The following is an 11,464-nucleotide window of genomic DNA, read 5'->3' on the forward strand; positions in this document are numbered from 1 at the left end:
ATTCTCTTGCCTCAGCCTCCCGAGTAGCTGGGACTACAGGCACCTGCCACAACACCTGGTTATTGTTGCAATTGTCATTGTTGTTTAGCTGGCCCCGGCCGGGTTTGTACCTGCCACCTTCAGTGCATGTGGCTGGTGCCATAACCACTGTGCTACAGGCGCCGAGCCTTGACAAGGGTTTTTATGCATCCAATACAGACTCGAAAATGCATCTCAGTGAATATATGTTTCTTGCTGCAGAAAAAGTTGAAGACAAGGGCAAATGTAGGGGAATGGCAATTCACTCAGGTTTGGTAGCATTTAAGAGAAATATAAAGCTTTCAACTTATTCCCTTTAACATTAAAAATCAGGAACACAAATGTTTAATAATTATAATAAATACAAAGGGGATAGCATAGGATAGTAGAAGGAAGGTTGAATGAAAATTGATAGAATTGGGCTCTGGCTACTTTTAGTTAATTAGTTTTATGACCTTAAAAAAGTTGCCTATGGCGGTGCCTGTCGCTCAGTGGGTAGGGCGCTGGCCACATACACCTAGGCTGGCAGTTCGAACCTGGCCTGGCCAGCTAAAATAACAATGACAACTGCAACAACAATAAAAAATAGCCGGCATTGTGGTGGGCTCCTGTAGTCCCAGCTACTTGGTAGGCTGAGGCAAGAGAATCACATAAGCCCAAGAGTTTGAGATTGCTGTGAGCTGTTATGCCATAGCACTCTACCAAGGGCGACATAGTGAGACTCTGTCTCAAAAAAATAAAATAAAATACTGTGGGAGTCCAGAGGTGGGGGGACCTAACTGGCTATGGAGAAGAAGATGGTGGTGGCTCAAGTGAGGAGATAGTTTAGAAAACATATTCTCAGGATGAGATGCCACCTATGTTGAAGGAAGAGTAGGGATAATAGTCCTCACTACTGGGCTGTCTGCTGACCCACTTTGGTTGATTGTCATATGGAACACTGGTTATAAATAAGGATGTCAAGAATCAGTAAAATCTCAGCAATAACACACACAAATAAATTGGGGAATTGGTATGCTGATATGATTAAAAATCACACTTCATTGTTGTTGAGATTCAATTTTACTTTTCTTTAAAAAGGACATTTAAAATGATGTCCATCATCATCTTCCTCTCATTAAAGATATTTCATCTTTATATAAAATGTAGGAAGAATATTACCTATAATAAAGAACAATCCTTTAACTTGAATACAGTTAGCTTTAAATTTCTTCTGATGTCCTTGCATCAGTAGTCTTTGGAGACCGGCATTTTGAGACCATGAGACTTTCAAGTCAACTTTTACTAGTTAGGTTATAGACACAAGATTTGATTTCTTCATATGGCAAACAATTCTGCTTTTCCCCCCAAATCCACATTTCCCTTTTTCCATAGAAACAGAGATTATACTAGGTACGTCACTACTCAGCTGGAGACTACTTCTTTAGGGTCTTTCACAGCTAACTGTGATTATGTGGCTAAGTTTCAGCCAACCTGAAGGAGATTGAGCTTATATGGAATTTCTGCGCCATTTCCATCTTTAAAAATAAGCTGTTTGCTTTGGATTTCTCCTCTTTCTCCTTTCCACAGGTTGGGACAGTGAATGTGACCACAAGGAGTGGTGAAGTGGGTTTCTTTTTCTTTTTCTTTCTTTCTTTTTTTTTTTTTGGATGATAACTTTTCACCTTTTCACCCTTTTCACCCTGGATGATAGCTCGTAGTAACCTCCAACTCTTGGGCTCAAGCAATTGTCTTGCCTCAGCCTCCCGAGCAGGTGGAACTACAGGTATCACTACAATGCTCAGCTATCTTTTACACAAGGGGGTCTCGCTCTGGCTCAGGCTGGTCTCGACCCGTGAGCTCAGGCAATCCACCTGCCCTGGACTCCCAGAGTGCTGGGATTACAGGTGTGAGCCACCACACAGGCCAGGGAGTGGTGAAGTGGGAAATGGAAGGAGTCTGGATCCTTGAGTGACTTCATGGAGTAGAGTCTCCTTGTGAACCTGCACTGCTCACTTTGGGACTATGACCTGAAGAAGCAATGAACGTCCATCTTATTTAAGCCTTTGCATACAGGTGTATACTATTTGGTGTTTCTTTTCTGGAGCAGCTAAACTTTTACCCTTATAAGCAAGACCCAGCTTTCTTTTGCTTTCGCAGTGATTTTTGCCTACCAACTTCCCTTTTAAAGGTTTCTTGCTACTTCTATTTTTCTCACCCACATGAGATAGCTGAGTTACTAGGTTATGAGAGAAGGACATTTGCATAATATTATCCTACCTAAATGTGGAAATCCCCTAAATAGAAAAGGTCAGTTACCTTCTTACTGCTCTTGCCCAGTTCTCTGCTTGTTCCCTTTGCCCTGCTTATACTACAGCTGGAAACTTCCCTTGGGAGTTTGAGGGCTCACCCAAGGGACACAGTTCACCCTGAGGACTCTCCACCCTGACTGGCTCACTTCTCTTTTTTGCCTTCTGAACACTGACTGTTTTACTTCCCAGACAACTAGATAACATACACTGCCCTTCAAATAACACAGACTCTTTCAACAAATACCTTGTTTCCCCGAAAATAAGACATTCTCCGAAAATAAGACCTACTTACAGGAAAGATAAGACGTCCCCTGAAAATAAGACCTAGTGCATCTTTGGGAGCACACCTTAAAATAAGACACTGTCTTATTTTCGGGGAAACAGGGTAGTTATTGAGCATATGTACTTTGTAAGGCATAAGGTAAAATTATGAAATAGGACAAGCACCTGCCTTTTTGTTCTACTTAGTAGAAATTGATAAAGAGGAAATTATACATTAAAGGAAAAATTCCTATAACTGGAACATGTACAGTGTGTTACAGGAATGCTCAGGAGAGGTGCCTGACATAATGTTTGTACAAAATGGAGTGTGGTCCACAGTGTAAAGTGAAATAAAAACATGAGAAAAGGTGAAAAAATGTATACATTGGCTGCAAAGAACTGTACAACTACTAAAATAATTTAGAGTATGTTACATAAAAAAATTAGTTATTTCTGTCCAACATGTTAATACCCAAAGTGATTTTGCTAATGTTTGGTGTATGTTTTTCCAGATATATAGTTTGAAAATAAATACATTAATATACATCCATATTGGTTTTTTAATTTAGTAAAAATCTAATTACTGTGTACATATTATTATGCAGCTCCCTTTTTTCACAGGGACTTGTTTCAATATCAGTATATGTATATTGACCTCATTTAAAAACTAGTCATGTAGATATTCCTACTAATGATACTGACTTATTAAATAAATCTCCATTTTTTGATATTTAGGGTTTTTTCCATTTTTTTTCTAAAATTAGTGTTTCAATGGCTTGGCACCCATAGCTCAGTGGTTAGGGCACCGGCCACATACACCAGGGCATGTGGATTCAAGCCTGTCCCAGGCCTGCTAAACAAAAAAATAGCGGAGTGTTGTGGCAGGTGCCTGTAGTCCCAGCTACTTGGGACGCTGGGACCATAGGCAAGAGAATTGCTAAAGCCCAAGAGCTTGAGGTTGCTGTGAGCTGTGACGCTACAGCACTCTACTGAAGGTGACATAGTGAGACTCTTTCTAAAACAAACAAACAAACAAATAAATAAGTAAAATTAAATTAGTGTTTCAAGGAAAAATCTACACCTAGGCATTCATGATAAGTATTAAGACAAAAGGACTTCAGTCTAAAAATCTTATACCTGTCAAAAATATGTGAGAAGAAAATCAGACATTTTTGCACACATGAAGTATCAGAAGATACCTTCCTCTTTTCTTTCTGGGGAATTTACTTGAGGAATCACCATTCTAGCAGAATCAAAATCAAAGCAAAATCATGATCTTTAGGGGATTTAAAGTGTATAAAAAACATGAATGAGTAACCAATCCAGTAAATTATAAAAGAAAAAGAATAGAGGATGATAGCATGGTTCTTAAATGAGTACTTGAATATTATTAAAAATTGATATGTCTCCAGGAGTGGTGGCTCACACCTGTAATTCTAGCATTCTGGGGGGCTGAGGCAGGTGGATTGCTACAGCTCAGGAGTTTGAGACCAGCCTGAGCAAGAGTGAAACCTCATCTCTAAAAAATAGCCTGATCTTGTGGTGGATGCCTATAGTCTCAGCTACTCGGGAGTCTGAGGCAAGAGAATCACTTGAGCCCAAAAGTTTGAGGTTGCTGTGAGCTATGACACTTATGGCACTCTACCGGGGGTGACCAAGTGAGACTGTCAAAAAAAAAAAAAAATTGCTATGTCTCAAGTCAATGTTTAGACTTCTTTCAATTACAGACCAATCCTGAGAGGGGTCTGGTTTTGAATAATGACAAAATTTTCTAGGAAAATAAAGTAAGCAAGAATGGCTAAAAAAAAAAAACTGGGGCTTGCTAAATGCTGAAGAATCATAAATATGCAGTAGTTAAAGCATGTTAAATACTGAAAATAGGCAGGTACATCAGTGACCTAGTAGTGATAATTTGGAACTAGAGTTTATAAAATAGAAAAGAATAGGGTGGTGCCTGTGGCTCAAGAAGTATGGCACTGGCCCCCATATGCTGGGGGTGGCGGGTTCAAACCCAGCCCTGGCCAAAAACTGCAAAAAAAAAAAAAAAAAAAAAAAAAAAAAAAAAAGAACAAAGAAAAGAAAAGAATAGTAAGATAATATATTTTTTAAAAATCACAAATCTAAGGGTATTGTTTTTTCCATAAATAACATTGGTAAAATAAAGTAACTCTTTGAAAAATATTTTATTAGAGCTTTGTATGATAGTATACACATAGATTAAAAAGTTAAAAATTCAACCACAAAAGATAGAAGAAGGTATAGCACAATGTTTATATCATCCATTTATGAGGAAGGGTTTCCTTAAGCAAAGAAGCAATGGAAGAAACCATAGGAAAAGATAATAGGTTTGACCATATAAAAATATAAATTTTCTGTACTTAAAAATACAGATGAAAGGAAAGGACAGATCACAAACTAGAAAAGATCTATACACTATACACTGAAAAAAACCAGGGTTATTCTCACTTGTCAAAACTCCAATACTGGTTACTCCAACTCTGCCCAGTTTATCCCTAAACCCTCACAGATGAATGTGTCTGATGAAAAACACAAAACTGTGTCCATTTTTTTTTTTTTTTGAGACAGTCTCACTCTGTCACCCTGGGTAGAGTGACATGGCATCATAGTTCATAGCAACCTCAAACTTCTGGGCTCATGTGATTCTCTTGCCTTAGCCTCCAGAGGAGATAGGGCTATAGGAGCCTACCACTGTGCCTGGCTAGTTTTTCTATTTTCAGTAGGGACAGAGTCTCGCTCTTGCTCAGGCTGGTCTTGAACTCCTGAGCTTGGACAATCTATATGCCTCAGTCTCCCAGAGTGCTAAGATTACAGGCATGAGCCACTGAGCCTGGCCTGTATTCATCTCATTTTCTCATACTCCACTCCAGCCAGATGGTAGATCTGTTGGCTCTACCTTCCACATGATCCAGAGGCTGATCACATCCGCCCACTGTCAGTGTTACCACTCTGGTGCACGCACCACACATCTCAAGTGGAGTAACACTACAACCTTCCGACTGATCTTCCTGCTTCTACCCTTGCTCCTTTTGCTGTCCACCCAACAGTTAGAGTGACATTGTTAAATCTGGTTAGCATGTCAGGTCTTTGGTCAAAAATACTCTAATAGATTGCTGTCTCAGTGAAAAAGCCCAATTCAGCTGCTCCTTCCCCCTCATCTTCTAGACTCTCTTCTGACTCACTACTTCAGCGATGGCAGCCTTCTTGCTGTTCCTGGAAAAAGCCAGAAACACTTGAGTCTTTTCAATGGCTTTCCCTGTGTCTGGAGTGCCTTACCCCCCATGCCACTTGGCTGGCTCCCTCCTATCCCTTTTGTCTTTACTCTCTTATAACCTTCCCTGACCACTCTGCCCCACTACCTACTAAATTCCTATGCCATTCCTTGCTTTATTTTTCACCTTAGTACTTCAACATCCTTTAGTACATACTACACACGTTATTTATTTATTTATTTGTTTATTTCTGAGACAGAGTTTCACTTTATTACCCTTGGTTGAGTGCTGTGGCATCACAGCTCACAGCAACCTCAAACTCTTGGGCTCAAGTGATTGTCTTTGCCTCAGCCTCCCAAGTAGCTAGGACTGCAGATGCCCACCACAATACCTGGCTATTTTTAGAGATGAGGTTTTGCTCTGGCTCAGGCTGGTCTTGAACTCATGAGCTCAGACAATCCACACGCCTCAGCCTCCCAGAGTGCTGGGATTATAGGCATGCACGGAGCACGGCCCCACCATATTTACTTTATTGTATAACTGTCCCCTTAGAATGTAAACTCCATGAAGTCAGGGATTTTTTGTATTATTTTTTTCTAACGCAGTCTGAGTGCTGGCACACAGTTGTTCAATAAACATCTGTTGAATAAATTAATAAATTTTATTTAAGGTATATACAAAGGGCAAATGAAATATAAAGCTCTTCAAAATTCCTAAAATGTAATTTGTTAATACCTTTTAGAAGCATTAAATATTAATGCAGGCTTCCCCTAATTGGTATACAAGAAACACTGTTCCAGGCTCGGCGTCCATAGTTCAGTGGTTATGGCTCCAGCCACATACAGTGGGGCTGGCGGGTTTGAACCTGGCCTGGGCCAGCTAAACAATAGTGACAGTAATAACAAAAAATAATCTGGGTGTTGTGGTGGGCGCCTGTAGGCCCAGCTACTTGGGAGGCTGAGGCAAGAGAATAGAGTAAGCCCAAGAGTTAGAGGTTGCTGTGAGCTGTGGCACCACGGCACTCTACCAAGAGTGACATAGTGAGACTCTGCCTCAAAAAAACAAAAACAAAAACAAAAAAAGAAAAAAAGAAAGAAACACTTTTCCAGAGTATTAATAGGTATATGGAGGGGCCAGGGACCAGGCACAGGGGCTCATGCCTGTAATCCCAGGACTTGGGAGGCTGAGGTGGGTGGATTGCCTGAGCTTATGGGTTCCAGACTAGCCTGAGCCAGAGCAAGACCTTATCTTTAAAAAATAGCTGGGGTATTGTGGCAGGAATCTGTAGTCCCAGCTACTCAGGAGGCTGAGGCAAGAGAATTGCGTGAACCTGAGAGCTTGAGGTTGCTGTGAGCTGTGATGCCTAAGCACTCTACTGAGGGCAACAAAGTGAGACTCTGTCTCAAAAAAATTAAAAAAGAAAGATATATGGAAAGCAAAGAAAATTATTCTGGAAAAAAAATCTCTTAACTTGCTGTGATTGTCAGACTTACTTGCATGTTGTCATTACCTGGGGGGATTTAAAATATATTGATGCCTATGTCCCATCTTGGGAAATTCTTATTTAATTGGTTTGGTTTGGTGTCTCTCTGTTTGTGATATTAGCAGCCTTTGGTAATTATTACTGAGATCCATTAATTCATTAGGAGCTGTAGGTGGTAATTTTGTTAACATCTCTGGGTTTGCATCTTTTCATACACAATGTGAAGGAGTTAGAGCACATTATCTGTAAGCATCTTTCCAACTGGGACACCATGCTTCTATGGGAAATACTCAATTACGGGTTTGTTTGGAAACATTTACTGTTTCTTCCTGGTGATTTATTTACTGGTGTGTGAGTATGTGCAAGCATGTGTGTGCGCATGTGTGTGATGCTTGATAATCTCCAGAATAAGAAAAGGCATTTGTTTTTATTATAGAGAAACCATGACAGTAAATCAGAATTCTACAAAGAGTCTTCAAGCCCTCCATGCCAACATGATGTTAGGAGAAACTGTCACATACTTCTTATGAGGCCTATTTAGGAAGAGCGCTCTGAAACCAGGCTAGCTGGGGTTTTCTAACCTGAGTAACTCGTTTTGAAGCAGCTGGATACTGTATGTTGTTTTATCAGTATCCAATTAGTTCAGTATCCAATAATTTTTTTTCGTCTGAATAAACAATAAGTCCAGGCAGCTCTGGAGGTGTGGTGCATTTGAAAGAAGCTTTTTAGAACACAGAAGCCAAACTTGTTCACTTTAGCATTAAAAAGATAATATAATTGAGTTGAATTAACCCATTTAGGGATGATTTTCTACCCAAGGGAAATGTAGTACGGAGTTATTTCTTACAAGCAGATTTAACTGCCCCCAAACAATCAGACTTTGGAGAATCAGGTAACATCTTACTGTACTTATCCATGTGAATTACAAAGCCTTTGAAAGATCCAATTACCCCTTTATATAACTAAAGAAACACTTTTTAAGGCAAAAAACATTTCGTTATTGCATATAACATATGGTTGCTTTTAAATCCAAGTTTTATAACTTACAATAAAATGAGAAAAATCACCACATATGTTATTTTTTAAGTAATATATCAAAAAGTGTAAAGTGCTTATCAATGTAAAATGCCTGATATATAGCAAATGCTCAATATGTGTTAACATTTCTCATTATAGGGATGATTTGTGTGGCTATTACTGCAAGCATTAGTAAACATTCATTACTTTCTTTGGTTAAATCTTTTTAAGAAGATTGCTTTTTCATTTTTGACCTTGTCAAAAACATCACCTTGTCAGTGATGTTACAAAGTGAATTATGTAAGAACACTGTAGTTCTTATAACTTTTTAAATTGTTAGTTTCACCATACAAGATGTCTAGTACCAAATGGTGCTTGGTGAGATGTTTTAGTTTTAAATAGATGGATAGTGCAAACAAAGTGAGAATGATCTCAGTAATACCAAAAACCAAAACCTAGGGGTGTAGGTACTGAGTGCTGGATGAAATTTACTGAATTTACCAATGGGGAGGCAGGCAGACTTCACCTGTGCAGGACTTTAATAGACACCTATCTGTATTATACTGGATCTCACTAAACATCTTTACATCAAGTTGTGGTGTTGAGGTTCTGGGCAAAATGTAGAAGAGCCCATTATCTAGTAATAAGTTTATGTTTGGTCTGTGAACAATGAAGGCCTGAAGAACAAGAGCCTTAGAAGGGAAAAGGCCGTGAAGTAATCTTGTGACTATACTGAAGTAATCTTGTGACTATACTGAAGAATCAGGCATATAATCGTTGTGACCTAAGTCAGTGGTTCTCAACCTTCCTAATGCTGCAACTCTTTTTTTTGCAGTTTTTGGCTGGGGCTGGGTTTGAACCCACCACCTCCAGCATATGGGGCTGGTGCCCTACTCCTTTGAGCCATAGGCGCCGCCCCGCAACTCTTTAATAAAGTTCCTTTGGGTCTCGACCCACGGGTTGAGAACCGCTGACCTAAGTGGATGGGCTAAATGGCAGACCTTCTTGTTTATTTCACTGAATGGTAATTTCAAGAGAGATTATCTGCTTAGCAATACTTATTTTTCTTGATAGCCCATTTTTCTTTTTATTAATTACTGTCTTTGAAAGTGATTTAGAGGTAGTTGAAACCAACTAGCCTGAGTTGAAGAGCTCCTATATTGCCTATATCATCTTGCTTCTCAAGGCTGTCTGTAGTTTTGGTTAATGAGAAAGCATATGTTTGGCATTTCCTTTTTGACAACTACTGAATGAATAAGGAAGGGAATAGAAGGTCAACCGAGTTATGTACCGTGAGGGAAGAGAAAGGCTGGGCAACTGCTCGAGCACCAGCATTTGCTCCTGTGGGACTTGGTTTCCTGTGTGTCCTGTTCCTCTTCATAAAGTGTCTATATAGTCTGAGCAGCCCTAGATAAATCCCTTTTCTGGGGGCAAATGACAGAGAGTTCAGAGTGGCTAACTACTTTCTTCGCCCAAACTCTTGACTACAACTCTGCTCCAAGTGGTTAATTGGTTTCTTATCTATTTTTAATCCTTTGATGATAAAGTTAAACATTAAAAATAAAATACTGATTTAAATATTGTTTCTGTGAGAATGTTTTTCATGCATTAGAAAATACAGCTTTGGGGGGGGGGCGCAGTGGCTTATGCCTATAATCCTAGCACTTTGACAGGGCAGTGCTTGTGGCTCAAAGGAGTAGGGCACTGGCCCCATATACTGGTGGTGACAGGTTCAAACCCGGCTCCGGCCAAAAACTGCAAAAAATAAAAAAATAAAAAAATAAACCTAGCACTCTGACAGGCCAGGTGGATGGCTTGTTTAGGCTCACAAGTTCAAGACCACCCTAGCAAGAGCGAGACCCAGTTTCTAAAAAATAGCCAGGTGTTGTGGCAGGTGCCTGTAGTCCTAGCTACCTGGGAGGCTGAGGCAAGTGAATGGCTTGAATCCAAGAGTTTGAGGTTGCTGTGAGCTGTGACACCACAGCAGCACTCCACCGGGGGCTACAAAGTGAGACTGTCTCAAAAAAAAAAAAAATCATGTTTATATTATTTTACACTACTTTCCAGTTAGGTCAACATCTTTAGCACTCTGGGCTTTATAAATTCCTGCCTGATTCCTTAAGAATGCCTTGACTCTCTTACTAATGTTGATTATTTTTGAAACCGTTTTTCAAGGGGTGTAATGTTATCTATGCTGCTTGATTTGCAGATGTTTGGGAAGTGGTGGCTGATCTAAACATATTCAGAAAAAATGGGGACAAAATTAAGGCTCCTGACACACGAATTCTCTTACACTCTTTCCAATATTTCTGTTACTATCACAAATAGTTAACTAGATCATTCTTTAAAGTTCTACTGCTTTATCTTGTCACTATTTTCTTTCTTTTTTTTTTTTTTTTTTTTGGCCGGGGCTGGGTTTGAACCCGCCACCTCCGGCATATGGGACCGGCGCCCTACTCCTTGAGCCACAGGCGCCGCCCATCACAATTTTATTTCTTCAGTCTTTTTTTAATACTTATGATTCCACCACTGCAATTCAAATCTAAAAGTTATCTTTAGGCTGTAGAGCTCTGCGACCAAGATTGACTCTAGATTCAAGACCCAGTTTGACCATTTCTGTAGCTATGTGGTCTCTAGTAAATTTTATCATCAGTAAAATTAGCGCTAATCTCCATAGAGCCGATGAAAGGATTAAGGAACACGGCTATTATTGTTTTCTTCACTTTAATAATAGAGAATTGGTAAGGTAATAGTATTGAGTACTATTTGCTAGACAGTAATTGGACAATTTATTTATTGTTCTATTTAATCCTCTGTGAGACAGGGATCCTCATTTTACTTTTCAGATAATTAAATTATGCCTAGACTAAGTTCTCCAGAAGACTACACAACTAGCAGATAGTTTGAACCCAGAGTTGTCTCTAAAGCACATGCTCTTTTTACCACATGAAACAAACAAACAAACAAACTTTTAAAACTTCATTTTTTCCAGGTTATTGTTCAGGCATTTCCACAGCTGTTACTTTCTTTTGGATGTATAAAAACAAATGCAAAGTAAAAGACGCAGAATGGGGAAAGGGAGCTGTGAGAGGGAAGAGACAAGGAAAAACGAGAAGTCTGCAAAAGATTTTAATTACGTGTTTACCTGCCTTTATCAGAGTGAA

The sequence above is a fragment of the Nycticebus coucang genome, chromosome 7, assembly GCF_027406575.1.
Source record: "Nycticebus coucang isolate mNycCou1 chromosome 7, mNycCou1.pri, whole genome shotgun sequence".
NCBI lineage: Eukaryota > Metazoa > Chordata > Mammalia > Primates > Lorisidae > Nycticebus > Nycticebus coucang.